This window comes from Chiroxiphia lanceolata, chromosome 11 (genome assembly GCF_009829145.1).
Source record: "Chiroxiphia lanceolata isolate bChiLan1 chromosome 11, bChiLan1.pri, whole genome shotgun sequence".
In the NCBI taxonomy this organism is placed as follows: Eukaryota; Metazoa; Chordata; class Aves; order Passeriformes; family Pipridae; genus Chiroxiphia; species Chiroxiphia lanceolata.
In genome coordinates this window covers 4,378,865-4,387,500 of record NC_045647.1, presented here as the reverse complement: position 1 = coordinate 4,387,500, position 8,636 = coordinate 4,378,865, and the positions used below count along the sequence as shown (strand labels likewise).

Sequence of the window (8,636 nt, the reverse complement as noted above, 5' to 3'; positions counted from 1 at the left end):
GGAACAGGATGAGGAAGCTACTTTCAGCCCAAGTATCTGGAGCTTACAAACATGCGCTGAAAATGCAATACCTTATCAAAACAGGTGAGAGCCAATGCCAGCTGACGTTCCCATTCCTCTGAAGAACTCAGCCACGAGACTGTTCTTTTAATTATTATTTTTGAACGGAATATTTACATGTCTTACTCTAAATAGGCTCTGGCATTTCTGCAAAGGGACCAACTGTGTGACCTCATGGTTTTGAAGAGTGATGGGATCAGTCCAGCTGCCCTCGCCTTTGCTCTGGAGAGGCCTCTGTAGCAAGGAAGGCAGATCACAGGGAAGGGCTTCAGGAGGCACAGGCCCTTACAAATAAGGTACTTTCTCCAAGGAACCAGGAGGGAAGAAGACGGCTGTGGCAAAAAGGCCAAGGAAAAAGAGAAGTTCCTGGGCAAGACCCCGAGAGGGGAAGCGAGGGTGAGCCCAGCCTGCAGAAGGGTTTACGTTCCCTTTGAAGAGAAATATTCAGGCTGTCAGGTAAAACCGGGAATCTAACCTGTGGGAGGACAGAAGATGCTACCTTGAAGAATCTGACTATTACAGGATTAACAGCTACAGTCCCTCCCTCTGAGGACACCGAATGCCAAAATCTGGCCTGAGGGTTTTAGGTGGTGAGGTTTGTCCAGGCGTGTCAGTAGGAACTCTACAACATAGAGAGAAGAACACTGTCCAAACCTGTATTATCTAAACATAGGTGTCTCTAAAATACTAAACGTTTCTTTTAGGGGATAAGAAAAAACAGAGAGAAATACGAAGCCAAAATACACACATTTCTTTTGGGAGTAAAACGTGCCCCTCAAACACTTGAATTCTACTGTACAATGTATTTATACCATGTTTAAGAAACATTTGTCAAGCATACAAAAATCCCCAGAAGTTCACTGTCACACAGCTTAATTCCTTATATTCTGCCTACATGCACATATAGGGCCAGTTTGTTAGGGGGTGGAGGTGTGTAGCAAAGCACAATCTAGCGAGACATGACACCATAACGGTGAACAATAAAAGCAAGTGCAGCATATGTGCTGGACATTTGGTGAAAATAACCCAGCCACAGCTCCGACTTCGGTACATTTTCCTGTGCGGAAGTTGGTAATTCAGTTTCTGCTCTGATTCAGCTCAGCCAACAATTAAGTTGCTCACAACCTCTCTGATCATTATTTATTGGAGAATTCTGATATTCTAGGAAACATATCTTTACTTTTCAATGCTGTTTTTATATAGCACCCAAGAAGCTGAAATCTGGGGATTTTCTTCTTTTTCTTCTCTTCATCTTTAAAGATTTTTTCCCCAATCTAGATGCTAGGATTTTCCCTGGCTCTAAGTTCTGAAATTGTAGCAATAATTATATTTCCTATTTTATTACTTGTAATTGCCCCTTTGATCAGAATCCTATGCCATTTAACCACATTTATATGGTCATCCTGCACATGGGTTCTAAATACAGAATGAGTCGTTTTCTAAGGGAAGACTACAGGAGCTGGGTTTCCCTTTACTGCACACACATGGAAACCCATACATTTGGCACCAATTTAGCTTATTATCATTTCATTCTTCCTTTTCATATTTGTTTCATTGTAAAAGCAATATAAAACTCCACATTCACTGGGAAAGACTGCTCATTCCTTAGTATTGGCTTCCTTCATCCAGCCTGTAGCACATCCACCCTGACTCAATCTTGCCTTTGCAAAAGGACACACCAACAAACACATGAAATATCCCACAGCTGGCAGAGCTGAACTGTGGGTCTCTAAGCTTTGCTGATCACACACTGCAAGCCTTACCTCAGTGTGAAGCCTAGGAAACTTTTCATGCATAGCCCTTTTGTTCCTCCCACTGTCCAAGAGTTTGCAAAGACGTAGACCAGCCTCCCCAGCTGGCAGATTGCCTCCAGGGAGGGCTCTCTCACACAGACCTGTGCAAGAAGGACAAGACTGGCTGCCTCATCTCTGACAGCTCTGGCCTTGGCCACCAACCACAGTTGTCGGAGCCACATCAAGAAGCCCTCCTTGACTGTGGCTGTGCACCGTATCTCAATAGCAGAAGAGCACAGTGCCCTCATCCCAGGTAAAACAGAGGACCATTGCCAGGGGCCATATGGCTCTTAATAATGGTAAAACCCTGACAGACTCCAGAGAACTCAGACCTGCTTTTGATTTAGGCTACACACCTGAAAGCAGCATTTGTTTCACTCAACTTCCACAAAGTGAGGAAGCTCAAGAATTTGAGCCCAGCTCAAGAATTTGCAGTTCTTCAGAAAAAAACATGGACTTTTGAAAGGCCATGCTTAGGGAAGTGTTTTATTTGGAGGAGAAGCCAATGTGAAGCCAAATTCAACACAATCAGAGCAGAAGACTTGCACCTGGAGCAGGCAGACATCACAGAGAAGAGCCAGTGATGCCACAGCATGTGCCTACCTACACTGCTGCTCCCTGCAGCCCCCAGTGGTGCAGGGATAACAGGAGTAAAGGAGGGGGCTGAATGTGTGGTTTATCCCAAGTCCTTTTACTTACAGCTTTGCTTGAGAGATTTCATTCTTCTGCTTAAGCATATTTGTTCTATGTGTTTTCATCACATTGCTTTGTCTGCTTAGCCAGTTTAGACAGACATTCACACTCTCCAGTCACAGGAAAAACTGCTGCTGGAAGGGGGTACTGCAGCCAAAAGAACTAAAGGCTTAAAGATTAAAGAAACCCTAACAGCTACTTGACTTGTACTATTTTGTGTACACTCAGGACAAGTAGAAACAAAGCAGACTCACCTGGACTCCTAAAGCATCCTCCTTTCCAGGACACTCTTTAGGTGAGCCAGTCACCTGCCACTGGGAACTGCTATAGGAGGCTCCCTCATCCTAGAAAAGCAGACCATCTGTGGCTACTCCCCAAGGTTTCTCATCACAGATACCCATCCACCATCTACAGCCATGAAAAGATGTGTTTACAAATAGGAACAAACTGGCACACATAGGAACAGGGCATCTTTACACTCCAAAACTTCAAGTCAATTTGGTTCAGTCAAACTTGAAAGGGCAGCAGCTTGGCACTTGGGGTAATTTCAGTGACAGAAAACTCTTCTCCTTAGCCACTGGTAAATACAATCACAAATTCCTAGAGCTTTTTCTCTGGATACCAATAGGAGACTATGCTGAAAAACATTACAGAGATAGAGATCAGAGGTCTATTTTTGCTTCTATGTCTTGACGACCATGACTTTGATGGGGTAAGTATATTAACATATGAGAAATTACTCTTTAATATGTTGTAGTTCTACAATTCTAGAGACAGGTTTGGTGGCTTTGCTCTCAACCACATTCCTGTAAAGAAACACTTGTTCTGCTGGAAAAGGGTAAGAACAAAGCTGTTTGTAAACAAAGCTGGAAAAAGGAGAAATCCATCTCCCACAAAGCTCAGAACTCCCCGAAATAATTTTCTGCAGAGAGCTACCATTACTCAAGGTGAAAAATTTCTTTAAACCCAGCAATCCTGAATTACACAGAAATGCTCAAACAGGGCTGCACAGTACTGCTCTGAACTGGTATCACTTTTAATTTCCCACCTGATTGGGTTGAAAAGGTTCATATGTTGGAAAGTGTGGCAGGAGAAACTTACTGAAAATTGCAATCCAGGATCAGATTAAAGAGCAAGGATGATAAAGGGAAAATCTTCTTCATAAATGAGTTTCTTTATCCAGAATAAACTCAAAAGGTCCTGTGAGGGGAGGAAGGATATGTGTTTCATTAGGACAAAGAGAGTAGGGAAAAACTATGCCTGAAAACTGCTTCGTGAAGACAACTCTTACAACATGGCTTCTTTAAGGGCAAGGTATTGAAACCACTTTGGAAAAAAAAGACTTTTATCTCCCAAGAAGATTTAACACTGAAGTCCTGCACAGCACACCACATCACCACTATATCCACAAAACACTAACAAGCTCCGAAAGAGAGTCTCCCAGCCCAATTCCCAGTCCATCCTACTGTCATTGCCTGCTTGGGACAGAAATCCCTCCATGACCCAGGAGAGACATGCTCAGCATACCCATTCCTAGAGAAGCTGAAGACAAGACACCTCTTTTACAGCCTATGACAGCCCAGAGCAATGGATACATTATCTTTAGAAGGAAGACAAAGGGTTGAGCGATAGGGATACTGTTTAAATAACTGAAGTCAAGAACTCTTTTTTTCATGAGCTTTAAAGGCTGAACTTTTCCCACATTATACTATATTATTTCTGACCTTCTGGAGTTCCTGAGGAGAACTTGTTCTGCATTGCCCTGTGCTGTGAGAAACCCTTTCGCTCTCTATGCCCTGGGTGGAGTCAGCTTGTACCCAGTTTCATCAGCAACCTGAATAGCTCCAGGCTCTGAGCACAAAGGGCAAGGGAATGGCTGCTGGGTTTTGTCTCCTGTGTGCACTCATGTACAAACCCAATGTCTCTAGTGTGACAGACTCAGAGAAAGCACTGGGGAAGTCTTTCCTTTTCTGGACATATTTTGCTTCAGAAATGGGCCCCAAGATTTGACACTGCACTCTGATGTAGTCCACCCTAAGGAAGTAGATGGCAGGTATCACCTTCTTAGCTCTGGTGTTATGGGCAAAAAGCAAAGGCTCTGTGAAAGCCAAGACCACGCCATGCTTCGTGTTTGTACTTGTCTCCACGGATGCTCTTCCTCTCACCAGCCATGCGTAGAAGAGATGTAGGAGAACTGAAATCCTAAATGTCAGCGTACTTGGTGGACCAGTGGGCTTGTTGGGAACGATTCCTGTGGTTTTGACCCAGAAATAGGAGGTACAAATTCAACAGGGCAGTTAGATCACCATCATGCAGCGCCTCGCCGCAGCATGGCCCAGCCAGCGCTCGTGCATGGTCAGGATACCATGGAATGGCTGCTGGAAAACAAGATGGCATGTGAGAAATGCAGAACTGAAACCAAGAGTGGGTGACAACCATAAAACCCGAAGTCTCATTAAACGCTGGACAGTTGGTAAGTGAGGACCCTCCCACCTGTGTGCTGTGCACCGTACGGGGCGTGGGCAGGGGTGACGCACGTGCTTTGGAAATCAGCGGTTCTTACACTGCTCACCCAGGAAGTTATTAACTTGCATGTTTGTGGGCAACTGCACAAGCTATTTTTGGTCATGGGACCCTTTGTAAGGAAAGGATTGCAAGGTTTTAATAATCATCTTTAGTTAACTTGGTTACCCACACAACAATGACTTTCTGAGAGGCCAACTGCTGCGAAAAACTTGAGACAGGCTTTACTTCCAGAGGTATTAAACTATGAAAATATCTAACCATAATAGTAAGCAGCTATAAAAAGAGCCCTGTTTATTTCACATGATTTCTTTGTATGCCACAGTGTTATGAGAATACTTCAGCTCAATGACAACATGGTAAATTGGAAAAGATTAACTATTTAAGTCAGCACTTACACAGTTCATTTTTGCTTGGTGTCAGTGACTTTTCTCCTTTCTCAACCCAAGATTTCACCAGTATCAGCAGGCACAACAACATTCTTACAAATTTAAATACGAAATTAACCTGATACTAAGGTCAACTCATGTAGGGAGCACGAGAGGAGACACTGGGGAATAAATAAAAAAAACCAAAACAACCCAACCAATAATGCAGACTTCAGTTCTGTGTTGCTGTAAATCATGCAGGTAGATCTGGAGATCACATACCCATTCTGAGAAATAATCTGGTATCTCTATAATATTGCAAATTGTATCCAGTAACTTTTCTGCAACAGTGGAGTATCACAGAATATCCTACAGAGAAGGTCAAACGTTGTACTACATGGCTATGATGGTGTTTTACCTCATTCCTGAGAAATGCCATGAGGCCTTATCAAATCCCATTCTCTATTAGGGTACACCAAGAAAAAGGGGGAAAAAATAAAGACTGCATTTGTTTCTGGGAAGACCCACACCGCTCCATGGAGAGGACACTTCCACCCTTGTTAATCCCAGCTTCTTAAAGCAACACTCAGTAAGATAATGAATCCTTTAAATGTTACATCTTGTGTCTTGCATTATTGTGGTGCAGCAACTCTCCACATCAAACAGTCATCAGCACTATTACAAAGTGGGCTTATAAGAGACTGGCTGAAAAGGCGCTGTGTGAAAAGAAGTGGAAAATTAAAGCTGAAGCAGTCGAAGAAAGGGCTTAATTTACTGGCATGTACAGTATGCAAATGAGATTACTCTCAGCTTAACTGCATCATTTATGTCCATAATAACGGCATCATCATTACAGGGCTCAAATTAAATTACACCATAATTAGCATATCAAAGTGATTGGTTAAAGTTTAAAACAAATACCCAATTTTGTTAATGAACAGCTGTAATTGTCATGTACACTTCAATGAAAACTCCCTAAACAAATATATGTTTTAGAACAGAGAAAGATTTTGAAGCAGACAGGTCTGTGGCAGAGGTAAATTGCCTAAAAAAGAATGACACAGACTATTCTATTAATGTTAATATATGCTCATCGTTTTCAGGTAATAAAACATTCTATCAAAACAAGCCTTCGCTTCGTATTTTTTGCCTCTCAAACTGCACCAGCACACCGGGAAGTGTCAGCAGGAAGAGATGCCCGCCGTGCCCAGCCTGCCCCACGCACGCGTGCAGAGGGGGAGGAAGGAGGAGGAAGAAGAAGAGGATGTTTCGCTAACTCTACCCTGTAGACCAGGGCTGGAGTAAGCTGATGACATGATAACACATTAGGCTGCCTACAATTCAATTTACTCTAATCTAATCACATCTACGCAGCAGTTCCAGAGGTGGAACTGCACCAGAGAAGTTTTTGCTGTTCTTGTCTCATTAAAATAAATAGGGAGGTGGGACCGGAGGGTTTGTCACTGTCAGCCTGACAGCCAGCGACACATTTCCAAAGATCCATCACTACAAATGTACACAGCAAATATACAGTTAAAACACTCCTCAGGCAGAATGAGCTTTAACAGGGGAGCAAGTCTGCTCTGTGGTATTTTAACAGAACAGGTGAGCTCTACCACGCTTGGGGTTGGCAGGAACCGTGAGGGGACCAGGCCAAAGAAGCCCGGTGTCAGCTCACACATATGGGTAATGCAATCCCTCTACATCCCCCAAAAATGTCTACACTGATATATTTGCTTAAGCATTACCCGATACTATAGGATGCAACATGGGGAAGTATATTTTGTGCTAAAATTGGGAATGCACTTTCAAATATACTTAACAAGGAAATTGAATGTCTTATTAAATCCGTATTATCAAAACACTGTTCAAAAATTTAAAGAAAGTAGCTTTTCATTTTATTCATCGAGGAATCCATTAAAGCCTAAGCTCTGAAGTAGTATGTAAATTATGTGCCTTTCAAGGTAGAGCTAGGGCAAATTCACTCCATCAACTAATGATGAACCTCATTATGTGCAGGGAGTATTCATAATGAGGAAACAAGCCACCCGCCATTCCATGTTCTAACATAAATCCCTGTAAAATGTGAATATCTCCACGTCTAATTAAAGGCTACTAATTCCTATCATCCCCTACACAGCCCAAAAAGCAAAAACTAGAAACGTGTTTAAAAAGAAACCCTTTGATTTTACAAAACACATTTATTTGTGTTTACCATTCGTGAGTTGCAATGTATTTTCTTTTTTAGAAAAATAAATCCCAGTGTTATAGAATAAAAGTTTGGGGGTATAAAAGTTTATTTACATTATCTGACTTGGTCTTACATTTTAAAAAGAGTTTCTGATTAGCACAGGTCAGGCTGTACAGCTTGAGAGACAAATAAATAAAAAAGTAGAGAAAAGAAATCTCCAGGAATATGTAAGAAATATTTTAGTGTTAAAAAAAAAGAGGGGAGGAAAAAAAAAAGAAGGAAAGAACAGCTTTGCTATCGAGGTTTGCTCTGGAACTAAGACTTCCTAAAAAAAAAATAAATCTGGAGATCTCATAATAACTGGAGAAGGCAGGCAGCAGAGGCAGGAAGAGGGAGAGCCAATTAAGCAACCGAGTACACAACAGGTATTTAAAAGATTTTTTGAATGATACTCAATTTAGGAAGGAGCTGCTTCCCTTCCAAAATCCTGTAAGAATTAGGGATTGAAGACAACACTGCTTAATGCAGGCTGGAAGAAAAGTGCTCTTCCACAGACTTACCTAGATTTGATATTTATACCTACAAGCGCAGCGTCCGCTCCTACGATCAAAACCATATCTCTTATTAAGTTATATAATACCCATCCTATGCATCGCTTTGAATTCATTTGCTCCTGCACTGAATTATGGATTTGCTCTCTGTACTTCCCGGCATAGAAGTGGACAGGTTTGCCGCCTCCCCTGAACAGAAGACGCATCACTGTTTCTTTCTTACTGCTCTGTATATTAATATTTTCCTACGTATTCAAAACAAACCGAGAAGCACAGCAAAACCTGAGAACGTTTCAGTTTGGAGAAGAAAAGCATCCACCGAAGCTGAGCAACATACAGGGTTAAAGAAGAATAAAAAAAGAAGAAAAATAATGGCATAAAGGGCTGGTTTAAAACAACGTGATAACTCCTCGCAGGGCACGGAAGCACTTGGACAGTCGCAGAAAAGGTTGTGGTA

The 8,636-nt window shown here is 42.1% G+C and overlaps 1 protein-coding gene across 13 annotated transcripts in view; it reads right to left on the bottom strand.

Annotated features, from left to right (window-relative positions):
- The window catches only part of FOXP1 (forkhead box P1), a 382,430-nt gene that overhangs the window by 189,494 nt on the left and 184,300 nt on the right, over positions 1-8,636 (bottom strand). The gene's annotated exons all lie outside the window — the stretch shown is intronic.